Source organism: Rutidosis leptorrhynchoides, chromosome 11 (genome assembly GCF_046630445.1).
Source record: "Rutidosis leptorrhynchoides isolate AG116_Rl617_1_P2 chromosome 11, CSIRO_AGI_Rlap_v1, whole genome shotgun sequence".
NCBI classification, from domain to species: Eukaryota; Viridiplantae; Streptophyta; class Magnoliopsida; order Asterales; family Asteraceae; genus Rutidosis; species Rutidosis leptorrhynchoides.
Genome location: NC_092343.1, coordinates 77882317 through 77900292, shown reverse-complemented (window position 1 = coordinate 77900292; position 17976 = coordinate 77882317).

The following is a 17976-nucleotide window of genomic DNA, read 5'->3' as shown; positions in this document are numbered from 1 at the left end:
TACTCGCTTGACTCAAAGTCGGGAAGAGAAAACGAAAGCATGAAGCTCCGAAAAATAATGAAGAATATAAACTCCGATAATAACCCCGAAATTACAAACCGTGTATATCGATGCAGATAGCAATATAGAGACACGGGAGAATTAGAAACACTATAAACACAAGAGTATAGTAGAAGTAAATAGATTCTTCTGGTGGTAGATGAAAAAGAAGAATGACAGATATAAAAGTTAGGAGTATATCAAGAATCAGGACTGGATGGAGCATATTGATGAATGCTTTAAAGTAAGAATCAAGGGAGAAAGAATAGAAGGTGTGAGTCGTGGAAAATAAGGAAACGAAGGGGTGAATTTATAGTGAAATATCCGACAGAGCAATCAAAACAGATTATTGCATATAATCAAAGAAGATCCTGATTTCCTTAATCACCAAAGAACCAAATCTTATTACGTAAGATTCTTTTTAAATCCCTTAAATCCCGAAAATCAATCATAACTACGTCATCGGTTAAGATGAATATATTTTACTCATCTCACTCTTTTACGATAGTCTCATTTATATTCTTCGCATAATCGAATCGTTTAATCTACATTACTCTATGATGATAAAACTCCATTATCACCTTATATTTGTCATGAAAACCTTCTTATTGTTATCCATAACAACCTCTATCAAATTTCGGGGACGAAATTTCTTTAACGGGTAGGTACTGTAATGACCCGGAATTTTCTGACCAAATTATACTTATGAGATTAATATTTACATAAATTAAACCATACCAACATGATAAGCAATCCAAATTGTTAAGACTTGTGTTTTTGAAAAGAGTTTTACACAACGTTTGACCGTCCAATATGACCGATGATATCACGAACTATATAACATACGATAATTATACGTTTGTGTATATATATATATATTTAACATGATTTAAGGATGGTTTAACATCTCATTGTGTACTAATGACAATGAGTTATAAGTATATTTTGAAACTACTAACTTAAGTTTTCAAAACGATAACTATACGTAACATTCTTTGATATATATACTTATAATCTATAATGCTTATACATGTATCGTATATATAATGTATTTAATCACTTTTTAAGGACTTAAATACATAAAACAATATAAGTATATTCACAAAAGATAGCTATATTTGAATTCTCGTTCCGTTTCCTCAAGATTTCTATACGTATATCTAGGGTATATGTATCCGTATCATACCCAGCTTCTATACGTATTTACTATTGGTATATACACATCAAATCAACATCTTAATCAATATTATTACTGCCCTAGATATGAGGTAACTAGGATTTGTCAAGTAGTATGAATTATTAGTAAGAAAACAAAATTAGGAATCATTTTCTTTCTTTATAAACTAAAAACGTTTTTATAAATGAACACCATTTCTTCACTCCATTTTCTCATACCTACACCCTCATTTCTCTCTCAAAATACTCCTAACTTCATACTTGATCATCTCCAAGCATTTTTCTCATCATTTAGCTTCAATTACAAGCCTTAAGCACCATAAGAAAACTCTTTCAAGAACATATCAAAATAACCACCCATTTGAAGAAGTTTACTTCCAACCTTTTGATCTAACTCCACCACTCTTTGATTCCAAGATTATTTCTTATCTTTTGCAGTAACTTTGTCCAAGTAACTTGAGGTAGTAACCTTGTTCATAATCTTATTCAATTCATATTCATATAGCTATCTTATTTTGTGGTATAAAATTTTAACAACAAGAACATGGTTTGAATGATTTCAAACTTGTTCGCAAACTAAATAGATCCTTCTAACTTGACTTTTAAAACACTTCAAAACCTGTAATATATCATAATATATGCTAACCTAACAAAATATAACTTGGTTTTACAAAGAACATCTTAAAAACTGAATCTACGTCGTCAGAGTGCAAACGGGGGCTGTTTTGGGTTGGATAATTAAAAATCATCTTGAACTTTGAATTGGAAGTTCATGTTCTGGAAAAATGATATTTCTTATGAATATGTTAACACATAAAAATTTCATGGTTTAACTCAAAGTGTAAGTATTTTTAGAAAAATGTTCATTAAATGTTGTTTTTATGATGGAAAATGATCACTTTCATAAGTTTCACCAAAGTTTGACCTATAACCTATGATTTCAAATACAAACTAAGGTATTTTTAGTTCGTATTCTTAAAATTTGACTCGATCCAAGGAAGTGGCAAGTTGAACCAACAAAAACGGAGTTGTAATGAAGAAACTACGACTAAAACAAGATTGGGTATCCGAAGCTAGTTTAGCTACGAAAATATTTGGAGAAAAAGTAAATTAATCATATCTTTTCTAATTAATATGATATTTTATATATAATTACTTATGATTTGATTTTATATATTTCAGGACCACCCGTAAACAACACGAGAAGATTAATCATAAGACCTCATGATTGTACGCAACACGTCATTTGACAACACGGTACTTTATGTACGCACCATGTCATTTGACAACATGGTACCATGGGTCGAGATTAATTCTGATCAATACGAATACGATGGGGTCTTTATTTATTTTATTTAAGCAACTAATTGTGGACCACTAACATCGGACTGCTAACTACGGAACTAAGAAAATATTAAAAGTATTAAAAGTATATATATATATGTAACGATTACTTAAAAAGAAAATATGTTGATATATTATATATATGGTTAGGTTCGTGATATCTATCGGAGACCAAGTCGAATTAAATACCTTCAAGGCAAAAGTGAGTTTCATTTGCTCCCTTTTTAATTGCTTTTGCAATATATATTTTTGGGCTGAGAATACATGCGCTGCTTTTATAAATGTTTACAAAATAGACACAAGTACTTAAAAATATATTCTACGTTGAGTTGTACCACTGGCATATTTTTCTGTAGCTTGGTAACTACTAATTACATGGGTATTGTAAACGCGAATCCTGTTGATAGATCTATCGGGCCTGACAACTCCAACCGGACTGGACGACCAGTATTCAACGGTTGCACAGTACTTCGTTTTGGTGACTACACTTGGTACGGTGTAGTGAGATTTCATAATAAAGGGAATATGCGACGTTGATTAAATGTTAAGTATGGTTACCAAGTGCTCAACCACTTAGAATGCTTTACATACACTTGCGAGTGTATTATGTTTATGATTATGAAATCTTGTGGTCTATTAACATATTGAAATGATTGTTATGATAAACCTATGAACTCACCAACCTTTTGGTTGACACTTTAAAGTATGTTTATTCTCAGGTACGAATTAAGTCTTTCGCTGTGCATTTGCTCAATATAAGGACATTACTTGGAGCCGATCATCGCAATGGGACCAAATGTTGATGACTTCGTCCAGGTGGATTAGGACGGGTCCTTTCAAGATGCCACCCGATGAACTTTTGATTTAAAACTTATGATTAATTATTAAACTTATGATATAAATAATGAATTTCATTATTATTAAATTACTTAAGATATAAAAAGTAATTATTATAATTTAAGACTTATGATATACATTTATTATATCATTTAATTATTACTTATGATTTAATTAACATTTTAATTAAAACTTATGATTAATAATACTTTATTATTAATGGGAAATACTTATGATAAGTATTAAACTTAAATTATAAGATTATTATTATAAGACTTATAATAAGGATTAATTAATAGTTTAATTATTATAAGGCTTAGTTATTATTTAATTATAATTTAATTATTAAATACTTATGATTTAATGATTATAATTAGAAACTTATGATATGATTAATAATTCATTATTAATTAATAATACTTATGAGATGATTTAAAATTTATTATTAATTAATAATACTTATATTATGACTAATATATAATTAATTAATTAAATAATTTTGTTATATTAATTATATCATTTAAACTTATATTAACTTTAATAATTTATTTTAATTTAATTAAACTTATGTTATGACATAATTAGACATATTTAACTTTAATAAACATTATAACTTACATTATTATTACAACTTACACTTTTAAAATTAACGTTGACTATGTTTGACCAAGGTTGACTTTTGAGTTGACTTTCGTTTGACTTTGACTTTTAGTTGACTTTTGTTGACTTTCTAATTAAGGAAATTTTCCTAACTTATAAACTTTCCAAAAATAGCAACTTTCTAAATTTGGAAACTTTCCAAAAATAAAACCTTTTCAAAAATAGAAACTTTCCTAAAATGGAAACCTGCTAAAAATAGAAACTTTCTAAAAATAAAAACTTTCTAAAAATAGAAAGTTTGTGTCCGTAAGCTGTTCTGATCAAACCGATACATGCTGAGTATTGTTCTATGTCTACTTGCAACATGTACAATAGCTATCATACTAAGACTTGACCTAAGTTAGTTATTTATATCGACCTGCTTTATTTATAGGTCAGCGTTGTGATCATTCCTGATCACTGTACTCCATTTACTGTTCGCTTATTTGTGTTGGTTACTTCGTTACTATTAAGGTGAGTTATAGTCCCGTTTTTACATACTTTTCAAAGTATATTTTTGGGATGTGATTACATGCATTTTACTTTACGTTTAGACACAAGTGACAATTAAATATAAATTATTCATTGTGAGTTGGACAAAAATATTCCCTAGTCTGGTAACTGTAATCACTGGTTTCTACTGGTGAACGTGAATCCTATGAATAGATCTATCGGGTTTGACAACCCCATTTCGAGCTAGTCGTGCTAGCAATTTATAATCGGAATGTTTAGTACTTCGTATTTTGTTGTGGATACACTGTCCAGTGTATATTATTATTGTGTTTGGCAAGGGTAAATAAAGGGTTAAGTGGTTACCAGGTGGCTCATTGATAATGGAATAATGTTTAATGTTTTCTAACATTTTTAAATCTTGTGGTCTAAAGTTTATTCAAGTATTTAAACCTATAATTCACTCAACCTTTGTGTTGACAGTTTACTCGCATGTTTTCACAGGTACTTGAGTTTATGTGATGCTTCCGCTGTGTTTAGAAGAGTCTGCACGCATTTGGGCAGATTTTAATGAAACAATTTATGAAACTTAAGCTTGCATTCTGTTTTTGGATAATTTAAACTTGTGGTTTGTTGACAATGTTTCATGTCAACTTTGGTTAATTAATATGTTGGGTTACTTTTAAACTACATATTTTGGTATGCTTTCCTTTTTGGGAAACTTTTGAAATAAAAGAATGCAATGTCGTTTGTTAAATTCATTTAAGTTCGATCAAGCTGTGGGACCAAGTGACGGAGCCGTTAAGTGTTTTGACGGGGCCATCACAACTGGGGCCAGAGTTAACATTCCGTTAAAGGGATTTTTGACGAGGTGTTACATATATATATATTTATTAGTTTTTATTATCGTTCTAAATGAAGTTGAAATCTCCTTAGGGTCAATAGGGGTATACCGCCCGGGTATACAGTTCGGTATGCGGGTTTGTATCTAAACCCATCCACATACTCGAGCCGAAAAAAAAAATTAAAACCACCCCATACCCGGCTTAAGACCCGAATACCCGGACCCAAACTCGGCCCAAAAGTGTCGGGTTGCGGGTTTCGGGTTTACCTATCGGGTACGGGTCTTTTTGCCATCCATAGATGTTACACTAACCAATCGTGAACTCGACACTTTAACCACCCCAAACTCCTAATCTCACCAACAAAATTTTGACCAAACACAGTCGTATTTCCTAAATTGAAATAAACCAAATGAGTACTACCACCGCAAATCACATTTAAACTCGCTTAAAACACTAAGCTATCGAAAACATCAGATAGTCCTGGCTAGGACTCTCAGATCACCTTTGGGAAACTGAAAACGATGGATGAGTGTCATAGAAACACCCATTGATCCTACAACCAGCAACCTAAGGAATAAAATGGAAGCTTCAAGATTATTGTCTATGCGAAAGAAGTGTCAAGGCAAAAGGAGAAACGATACAAGGTAGGGATGTCTGTGGTGGAAAGACGGAGAGAAATATGTGATTGAGGGTGGATAGGTAGAAGGTGGGTAAAAAGGGATGAGTGAGGTCTAGAAGCCTGAAAAATCTCAAACCACTGACAAGAAGGAACAACGATTGAAAGTTCGATTACTCATTTTAGTAACTTTCCAGAGCGATGTTGAGGCTAGTAGAGGGCATCCTAGCAACCAAAGAGTATACCCTCCAAGCCATCGGCGAGATGCCGGTGGCCAGAGATGGGAGCGTCATGGGAAACGGAAAATAAAACGGCAAGGGAATGCAGCGAGCTAAGGTTACAATAGGCTGAAGAGAAAATGAAGATTAAACGTGAATGATAATGGTTGGTCGTGGGGAAGAAGTATTCAAGCCAAAGAAAACAAGATTCGAAATCTTTTGAATTTGGGAGAAGAAGTTGCACAGTATTCAAAACAGACAAAAACATGTGTTTTTTTAATAATATTATTTATCTTGAACTTTATTCAACATCGTGTGTGAACACGTATTTTCTTCAATAATAAATTTTAATATAATGTAAAGATCAATTTTAACATATTCCTAGAAAGAAGAATTGTTAGTAAAACGTAAGGTAGAATCGAACGATGTTTGACCTTTACCGGTGTTGATTGGTCGTAGCGGTAGAAGTTATTGCGACTGCGAGGCTCCGTCTAGCAAAGGTTTTGTAAGTCATGGTACGTTTTGAATATAGATATTTGAATAGGTTTGCTTGCTGAAGCCAATCCGAGGTCAAGAAAGAAAGCGAACCATGCTTCCACTTTGGATACCTATAAACTTAAAGATAACGCTGATGACTTGGATTACGGGGACGTAATTCAAAACTTGTTTATGGGGATTCAAGATGGTAGAGACGGCGGTTCATCGGCAAACGGGAATGGGAAAATGTCCGCGGAGGCTTTCGCGGCATTTGATGAAATGATGACACGTTTGGCCGTAGAGAGCGAACCGGTTGATGGATTCGCCAATGTGTTATCTTACAGGATAGAGAATCGGTCCGGGAAGAACATTTTGAAAGAGACGGTTAATGGCAAGTTGAAAAGGGCAAGATCTAGAGGTTGATTTCTCTTAGATCGTTTGGTTTAGTTTTCGTCTTTATCGGGTAGTATCCGGTCTTGTATTTTTTTAGTTTGTTTTAATGTTTTTCGGGTGGTTAGGGGAAGCTCGTTTTTAGATAGTTTTCGTTTAGTTAGTTGCTTTCTAGGTACGAGCTCTCCCATTCACCGGCTTATTTGTACTCCTTCTTGAGGACGTTTTTCTTTAAATAAAACCTTCTATATCATTTTTCGTTATTTTACTGATAAAAAAAGAAAAGAAGGTTTAACATACTCCCCCTCTCATTATAAATTTTCATCTTAAATTTGTGTGTAATTTTAGTAAATTCTGTTAAGTTCATTCTTGAACGATTAAATATCACCGATCTTCATTAATATATTCTTGTTAAAATACAAATGGACAATTGACCCTCCGTCTCATTCTAATAGTCCACAGACAAAAAATACTCAGTTTTAGGAAATCCAACTAACTTCATTTCTCCACCAATGAAATATCTTCTCTCTCCAGATCCACCAACGAAATATCTTCTTTCCTTTCTATTTATGGAAGTGGACTATCAGAATGGGACAGCCAAAAAAGGAATACTGCCCTATTGGAATGAGACGGAGGTAGTAATTGATGTGGGCTATCTAGAATAGAAATGTAATTATATTTAGCTTTTCAGAGAAAAAGAAAAAGAATGGAAATGTGATGGAGAAATACTACTCTCACACATTTTTTTACACAATTTATTTCACACATCTAGTTGGCACCATGATACGGTGTATAGCAATAGATAAGTTTTGCGGCCAACCCGGTCAAAATTTTAGGAAAACAAGTCAAAATGTCTTCATTTTTTAAAGTGTTTAATAATACGCCTTAAAAAATCATTATTGCAAGAAATATATCCTGATCACGCATCACACATGTGTAAGCCCGTGTGTGATGCGTGTACGAGATAATGACTTAACAGACATTTTTTCTTGCGAACACACACCACGCATCAAACAGCACCAGGTGGCCGAACATAAAGTAACTCAAAGGAAGTATCCGCCTCACATGTAAAAAAAAAAAATAGTGTATTATTTTATAATTTTTGGAGGTAAATTTTATTTTAATATTATTCGCCTCCAAGTTAGTACTTTTTCTCTCATGTTACAATCTTCAAGTTCCGTCATTAACTATCACGCACCGCGCGTGTTTCAAAAATTGAGGTGAAAGTTTAGAAAGATAGATGTAATTTATTTTTCATTTTATTTTATATATATATATATATATATATATATATATATATATATATATATATATATATATATATATATATATATATGGGCAGGATCAATGGAGAAGTAACCAATCGGGGGGAAGCGGGGGGAAAGCAAATTTTTTTTTTCTTTTTTTGAAAAAACTTTGTTCACGAACATTATAGATTGGATGAAAATAAGAACATTTAGAAAAGACACTTCGTGATAAATGTTATTATTTTGGCGGGAAAACGATCGACAAAAATAACATTCAAGATAATATTGTTAGTGAAGAATGTTAACGTTTTTTTTCTTCATGTTTTGGGAAGTAAAATTTAGCCCGATTTAGAGTTTAGGGTTTAGGGTTTAGGGTTTGGTAATCTAAATCCTAAATCTAAACCCTAAATCTAAACCCTAAACCCTAAATTTCTAAACCCTAATATCTAAACCCTATAAACCCTAATATCTAAACCCTAATATCTAAACTCTAATGTCTAAAACCTCAACATACGCTCGGAAAACACGATAATCGTTATATATTACTTCTTCGAGCGTTTTCCCGCCAAAATAATAACATTCATCACGAAGTATCTTTTCTAAATGTTCTTATTTTCATCCAATCTATAATGTTCGTAAACAAAGTTTTTTCAAAAAACGAAAAAAAAATTGCTTCCCCCGATTGGTTACTTCCCTCTTGATCCTACCACTATATATATATATATATATATATATATATATATATATATATATATTTCAAATTAATACATACGTACATCATGCAACGCGTATTCCTGTCACACGAAACACCACGTTAGATATACTTTGTTTCAACAATTAATGCGGAGCGTGAGACTAAATTGATAGAACGAGACATTACACATCATTTAATTAATTAATTTCATAGTCAACAACACACCACATATGTTTGTACACTTTCCGGCGAGCCTCATTAAAGCGATAGAGTTAGGCGGCTCTATTTAAGAAGGTATACAACAAGGGTGAATGTAAAGGATTATTTTCTTCGTTGTCGATTCCCCTAAGGTAGTAAGACGTGGCTTGCTTTACGCCACCGAGAGAGAATGTATAATAAGTGTGTAGAGTGTTCGATCTCATAAGGTATAGTAAGTGTTCGTGACACTAGTGAGTTGAACGTAGAAGAGTTTACACTCTTGTTGGCGATTCTCCGAAGGTAGCAAGTTGAGACTTGCTTTACGCCACGAAGGTACGAAGGTACGAAGCAGTGGCGAAGCTTGAAGATTAAGAGCGAGGGGGCGAAATAATTCAAACAAAATATGCAATTTCTTCTATGTAAATAAAGCATACTTAAAGTTCAACTTGCTCCTTATCCGTAAAACCTTCAAAACGTTTAGCCTCTTGATTTTCATCTTCTGTTATGTTACTAGACCGTTTCTTAAAAAAAGAAGTAATTTTTTTATCGTGCCTTTTATATACTTTAAAAATATACAAAGTTAAAAATACTATATAAAGCAAAAACAAAAAACTAATGAAAAAAAATCATCATCATCGATAAAGCATGAAAGTTAATAAGGAACATATCAATGTCAATATGACAAATAAATTATAACAATATGTGCACTGATTAATTTTTTAACCAACTAATAATACATTAAACTTAAAGCGTGAAGTTCATAAGGAACCTGTTTGAGAAATTAATTCAAGTTTTCTTCAAAAAATAAAGAAAGCACAATCAAAAAATGAGTCGGCGGAACTGGATAATGGGCCAAGGAAATTTTTTTATTTATTTTAAGTTTGAGATTTGAGAAATAGGTAACTGAATGTCAAATATTGATTAAATGGGAGGCTAGAATTAGAACTTGTTACATATAATCTCTAAACAAAAAATAATTGCTACGAAGGACACAAGTTTTTTAGGGGCTGGAGCCCACCCCTGCCCTTACTAAACTTCGTCAGTGGTACGAAGGTAACTCATAGCGAGTTGTAGAGTTATTTTCTCAAGCATTACTTGAGAGTGTGTATTATGAGAATGTAGAGCAAGTAAAGAATAGCATGAGAGCCCCCTTCTCTTGAGCTGAACCATCACTATTTATAGTGAAGGGAAGTAAGGTGTGACTTAAACTAGCCAATTCCCAATGATCTGTCATCAGTTCCCGAGGTACTGTAGCATCAGTTCTCAAGATAGTCAAAGATGCTCCGTACCCCAGGGCAGACAAAGATGTTCCATCATCAGTTCTCGAGGAATTGTAGCATCAGTTTTCAATGCTTTGTAAAGAGAGTCTTGACTTTCTAAAAATGTCCATTATACTTTTGGAAAGCAATAATATTCCTTCCCTTTGATTCAAGTTTGATTGCGGTTATCGAGGCACTATATTGCTTCGTTGTTAGACTTAGCTCCATTGCCAGACTTAGCTTCGTATCTAGACTTAGCTTCGTAAGTGAAGCTAAGATTAATGTCTTGAAGGTGGGATACACTATCAAGCCCCCCAGTTTAAGTTTACGAAGTGAAGTTTTAATTGAGCGTCGTGAAGTTAAACTCCATAAATTAGCTACTTCATCACAAATAAGAAATGTTGATCGGGTTGTAAATGTGATGGTACTACTTTTAAGTAGGAGTCCTTTGTTATTACAGAGGTAATCTTGTATCTCTGTAAATGTTTTTCGTATATGTCCAAGGGCTTACGTAGCTCGAAGCTCGGCCATGGACTTTTTTGTATATGTCCATGGGCTTACGAAGCTCAGAGCTCGGCCATGGATTATTTTGTTAATGTCCATGGGCTTACGAGGTTCGGAGCTCGGCCATGGATTATTTTGTTTATGTCTGATAATGCTAAAAACGAACATATATTTCATAACATTATCCCTCAAGAAAGACAAGCTTTTAGTTGCAATTGTTCTATTCACAAGTGATATTCGTTTAAATAATAAAAGGTGAAGACAAAAGACAGATTCGACGAATTGAAGACGCAAACGACCAAAAAGCTCAAAAGTACAAAGTACAATCCAAGTGGTTCAAATTATTGATAAGAAACGTCTCAAAATTACAAGAGTACAAGTCGCAAAACGCAAAATACAAGATATTAAATTGTACGCAAGGACGTTCGAAAATCCGGAACCGGGACCAGAGTCAACTCTCAACGCTCAACGCAACGGACTAAAAATTACGAGTCAACTATGCACATAAATATAATATAATATTTAAATAATTCTTAAAATTATTTATATATTATATATATTTATATAAACCGTCGGCAGAATGCAAACAAACTCTTGTGAGCTGGAAAAAGGGACCATGCGATCGCATGGCCTGGAGGCTATAACTCCATGCGATCGCATGGTGAACAGTGACAGGTCAGGTCCTATAAAGTTCACGAGTTTTGGACGAATTTTTACACCATCTTTCCATCTATCTCTCACTCAACGTATATATATATATATATATATATATATATATATATATATATATATATATATATATATTATATTTTAATTTTAATTTTAATTTTAAATTCTAATAATAAGGGTATGTTAGCAATTGTTGTAAAGGTGTAAGTCGAAATTCTGTCCGTGTAACGCTACGCTATTTTTAATCATTTTAAGTTATGTTCATCCTTTTTAATTTAATGTCTCGTAGCTAAGTTATTATTATGCTTATTTAATGCCGAAGTAATCGTGATGTTGGGCTAAATATTAAAATTGGGTAATTGGGCTTTGGACCATAATTGGAGTTTGGATAAAAGAACGACACTTGTGAAAATTAGACTATGGGCTATTAATGGGCTTTATATTAACTAAACGATACCTCGTTAATTTAATATATAGACTTATAATTTGATGTATTTATATATAACCACATACGCTTGACTGGGCACGGTGGGCGGGATATCTATAAATACCAATAATTGTTCATTTAACCGGACACGAAACTGGATTAATAGTTAATAGACTTGTTGAAACAGGGGTGGATTACATTCAAGGGTAATTGGTGTAATTGTTAACAAAGTAGTAAAACCTTGGACTACACGCAGTCGATAACCTGGTGTATTCATTAAATAAAGTATTAAGACATTGTTACAATTCGAATCCCCAATTAGTTGGAATATTTGACTTCGGGAATAATAATAATTTGACGAAGACTTCCTCATTTTATGATTATGACTGATGGACTACTATGGACAAAACCGTATGGACATATCAAATAATCCAGGACAAAGGACAATTAACCCATGGTAATAAACTAAAATCAACACGTCAAACATCATGATTACGGAAGTTTAAATAAGCATAATTTCTTTATTTCATATTTAATTGCACTTTTAATTATCGCACTTTTATTTTCTGTCATTGTATTTAATTGCACTTTTAATTATCGTACTCTTTAATTATCGCAATTTTATTTTATCGCACTTTTATTTATCGCAATTTCATTATCGTTATTTAATTTACGCTTTAAATTAAGTTGTATTTATTTTTAATATTTTACATTAGGTTTTAACTGCGACTAAAGTTTTAAAATCGACAAACCGGTCATTAAACGGTAAAAACCCCCTTTTATAATAATAATACTACTTATATATATATATATATATATTTGTATTTTTTTTATATAGCGTTAAACTTGGCTAAGTCTCCCTGTGGAACGAACCGGACTTACTAAAAACTACACTACTGTACGATTAGGTACACTGCCTATAAGTGTTGTAGCAAGGTTTAGGTATATCCACTCTATAAAGAAATGAATAACTTGTGTAAAATTGTATCGTATTTAATAGTTTTTCGTAGTAAAAATATAACTATTTTATACACCACCTCGCACACATCAAGTATTTTTTGGCGCCGCTGTCGGGGAAACATAAACGCCGAAAGCACAACGCTATATAAAAAAAATTTAGTTTACATTTGTAAAAATACGCTTTTGTAAAAATACGTTTTAAATATTGAAAATATAAAAATATAAAAAGAAAAGAAAAACAAAAAAAATTATACATTTTTAATAGTTTGTTAAATATATATAAAATTATAAAGTTTTTATTTTTATTTAAAAATTAAGTTTTTATTTAATTTTTACATATATTTTATATATATATATATATTAAAACAGAAAAAAAAAATAAAAGTAATCGGCCCGGTACTGTAGCAGCCCAGGTTCTGGCCCGAATTCGCAGACCATGCGACCGTATGGTATTACAACGGTCAGGCCATGCGATCGCATGACCTGATTTGACAAGTCTGAAACCTCAGCCGACCAGTTTAGGGTTTAAATTATTAATAATTATTGTTATTAAACCCTAATTAGGGTTATATTTAATAATAATTTGTTTTAGTTTTTATTTAATTTGTATTTTTAGTTTAATTAGTTTCATAAATATATAAAAGTAATAGTTTTATAAAATAAATAATATAAAAATAATATTTTTATAAAAATTGTACTTTTTACAACTTTAAGTTTATTTTTATATTTTATATCTTTTTATTTTTTTAGTGTAATATTTGTATTTTTCGTTCGTATTTAGTTTTAAGACATAGTTTTTGCCATAGTTATTTTTATTTCTAGATTTTTAGACTTTGCCGTAAAATCTCTTAAGTGCTTTTTCTTTAGACTAAGATTTAGGTGCTTTAGAATTTTGCGACACCATTTTAAAATTTTAGTACCTTTTTAAGTTATTGACATTTGGGATAGAGTATTTCTTTTAAGCTTTAATATTTTAAGACGCAACTTTTAATTCTTAGTTTTTAGTTTTTTTTTTTTAAGTTTCGACGCGCTACTTTCTAATTTTTATTTTTCGACGCCTATTATTTTTCGACCTTTTATTTTTCGACGTTTTTTTTGACGCGCTCTTTTTCTTTCTTATTTTTCGTCACTCTAGTTTTTAGGACATAGAATTTTCTATTTATTCTCTAAAATTTCAACGAAAAATTATTTTAAGCGGTTAAATTGATAGACATCCAAATTTTTCTACTTCGTAGTAATAGTTGGATTTGTTAGTGGCTGAGTTGTGAACTTCCGATTTAAAGGGTTCCGGCTCCCTGCTACATCTATTGGCTATTCGAAACGTGGGCAAAAGCAGAAAAGTCTATTATTTTGATAACTTATATAATTTTTTATCTTTTATAACTAATAGGATATTCAGTGAATGCACCGAGCAAAACGTTCACCACCTTTTGTACGTTCACCACCTGTAACTCGATCAAGACATCTAGCCAATATTGTCGCCGTTGATTTTTCTTTAGAATCGTCATCCAGTCGACCAAGTACTCCAATTCAAATTTCCGATAATCCATTTTTTAAACCCGACCTCACAATTGAGAAAGTGGAGGATATTCAGGGACAATTCAGAGATCCTGAACCACTAATCTTTCCTCCGGAACCACCAATCATTCAAACGGAGATTGTCGAGGAACAACCAATTAAATCAGAATCCTATAGTGATTCAGATTCAACAAATTCAATCATGGAGAATCTGGAACCTCTAAGTATGGAAGACCGAATGAGAGCTAAACGCACTGGCCAAGGTCACGCAATTACTCAACCTGACATTAATGCGCCAGATTATGAAATCAAAGGACAAATCCTACACATGGTAACTAATCAATGCCAATTTAGTGGTGCGCCGAAGGAAGATCCAAATGAACATCTTCGTACCTTTAATAGGATCTGTACACTATTTAAAATCCGAGAAGTTGAGGATGAACAGATATATCTCATGTTATTTCCCTGGATTTTAAAGGGAGAAGCCAAAGATTGGTTAGAATCGTTACCTGAAGGGGCGATTGATACATGGGACGTTTTATTTGAAAAATTTCTTAAACAATTTTTTCCGGCATCTAAAGCCGTAAGACTTCAAGGAGAAATAGTTACGTTCACACAAAAGCCAAATGAAACTCTATATGAGGCATGGACCAGATTTGGAAGGTTATTAAGAGGATGTCCGCAACATGGTTTAGACATCTGTCAAATAGTACAAATATTCTACCAAGGATGCGACATCACTACAAGAAAAGACATAGATATAGTAGCTGGTGGTTCCATTATGAAGAAAACAGCAACTGACGCTTACAAAATTATTGATAATACTGCTTCCCACTCACATGAGTGGCACCAAAAAAAGATATCGTTAGATCATCTAAAGCAGCTAGAGCTGATTCTAGCCATGACTTAGATTCCATTTCTGCAAAGATAGATGCTGTCGAGAGATGAATGGAAAAGATGACTAAAGATATCCACTCAATACGAATTAGTTGTGAGCAGTGTGGAGGACCACATTTGACAAAAGATTGTCTCGGTATTGAACTAACAATGGAACAAAGAGAGAATGTTTCATACATGAACCAAAGGCCTGGAAATAATTATCAGAATAATTATCAACCGCCAAGACCAATCTACAATCAAAATCAGAGTTATAACCGAAATGTTCCATACAACAACCAACAAGGTCCTAGTAATCAACAAGTATCCAACAATACTTACAATCAGCAAAGACCTATTTTTCAAAATAAATCACCACAAACCGATGATAAAAAGCCAAATTTAGAAGACATGATGTCGAAGCTAGTTGAATCTCAAACTCAATTTTTCACATCTCAGAAACAAACCAATGAACAAAATGCTCAAACATTTATAAATCAACAAGCTTCTATTCAAAATTTGGAACAAGAAGTAAGTAACCTAGCAAGGTTAATAGGTGAAAGAATACCGGAAAGTCTACCTAGTGATACAAATGCTAACCCCCGGAATGAAACAGCTAAAGCCATTACCACAAGAAGTGGTATTACACTTAAACCACCTGAAATGCCTGTAATTTCTGATGACGCTATTCCTACTCCACAAGAACCACAATCTGAGCAAGATAAGGAAACAAAACCGGTAGTTGAAAAGGTTAATGAAGATAACACAGTTAAGGCTAAACCTTATGTTAAACCATACCAACCACCACTTCCTTACTCAAGTAAAATGAGAAAAGAGAGACTTGAAGCCGAGCAATCCAAATTCTTGGATATGTTTAAACAGATAAATGTTAATCTTCCTTTCATTGATGTGATATCAGGAATGCGAAGATATGCTAAATTCTTGAAAGATCTAATCACAAATAGAAAGAAAATGAAAGAACTCTCGGCTGTTACTATGAATGCTAATTGTTCTGCAGTGCTGTTGAATAAGATACCAGAAAAATTATCAGATCCAGGAAGTTTCACAATTCCATGTTTTCTGGGTAGTCTTAGTTCAATAGAAGCATTGGCAGACTTAGGTGCTAGTATAAATTTAATGTCGTATTCACTATATGCTAAACTAGACCTTGGAGAATTGAAACCAACACGAATAAGTATACAACTAGCCGATCGATCAGTAAAATATCCTAGAGGGATAATGGAGAACATGCTAGTTAAAGTTGGTACTTTAGTATTTTCAGTAGATTTTGTTATTCTGGACATGGAAGAAGATTCTCGAGTTCCTCTAATATTAGGAAGACCATTCTTAAATACGGCCAAAGCAATAATAGACATGTTTGGTAAGAAACTGACCCCAAGTATAGAGGACGAGAGTGTTACCTTTTCAGTGGATAGAGCCATGCAACAACCGCAATCTGCAGATGATACATGTTATTATATTCAAACTATAGATTCACATGCAGAATTGTTAGAAGAATTTCCAGAATTACAAGGAACGGGAGAATGTTCTTTAGGAGAAGGAACTGAACCAATTGATGAAACTGAAATGTTAGCTACACTTATGTCTAATGGATATGAACCAACAACAGAAGAAATTCAAATGCTAAAAGAAGAAGACAGATATCGATATAAATCATCGATAGAAGAACCACCGACATTAGAGTTAAAGCACTTCCAAACCATTTGAAATACGCTTATTTACATGGTGAATTTGAATTACCTGTAATAATATCATCTTCTCTTACTAAAAATGAAAAATCACAACTCATTTCTGTGCTAAAAGCTCATAAACTAGCTATTGCATGGAAGATTCATGACTAAAGGAATAAGTCCTTCGTATTGGACACATAAAATCCTTATGGAAGAAGGTCATAAAACGTATGTGCAACGCCAATGAAGACTAAATCCTAATATGCAAGATTTTGTTAAGAAAGAAATTATTAAACTGCTAGATGCAGGTTTAATTTATCCAATCTCTGATAGTCCATGGGTAAGCCCAATTTAATGCGTGCCTAAGAAGGGTGGCATGACTGTCATCACAAATGAAAAAAATGAGCTTATTACTACTAGGACTGTAACAGGATGGCGTGTTTGTATTGATTATAGAAAATTAAATGACGCCACCAGAAAAGATCACTTTCCCTTACCTTTTATTGATCAAATGTTGGAAAGATTAGCCGGAAACAGTTACTATTGTTTTCTTGATGGTTTTTCCGGATACTTTCAAATTCCAATAGCACCCGAAGATCAAGAGAAAACCACATTCACGTGCCCTTATGGTACTTTTGCTTATAAACGCATGCCATTTGGACTTTGCAATGCCCCTGCAACCTTTCAAAGGTGCATGACGGCGATTTTTCACGACATGATAGAAGAATGCATGGAAGTTTTCATGGATGACTTTTCAGTCTTCGGTGATACATTTGAATCATGTCTAGTTAATCTTGAACGAATGCTTATTAGATGCGAACAATCAAATCTAGTTCTTAATTGGGAGAAATGCCATTTCATGGTTAAAGAAGGCATCGTTCTTGGTCATAAGATTTCAAAGG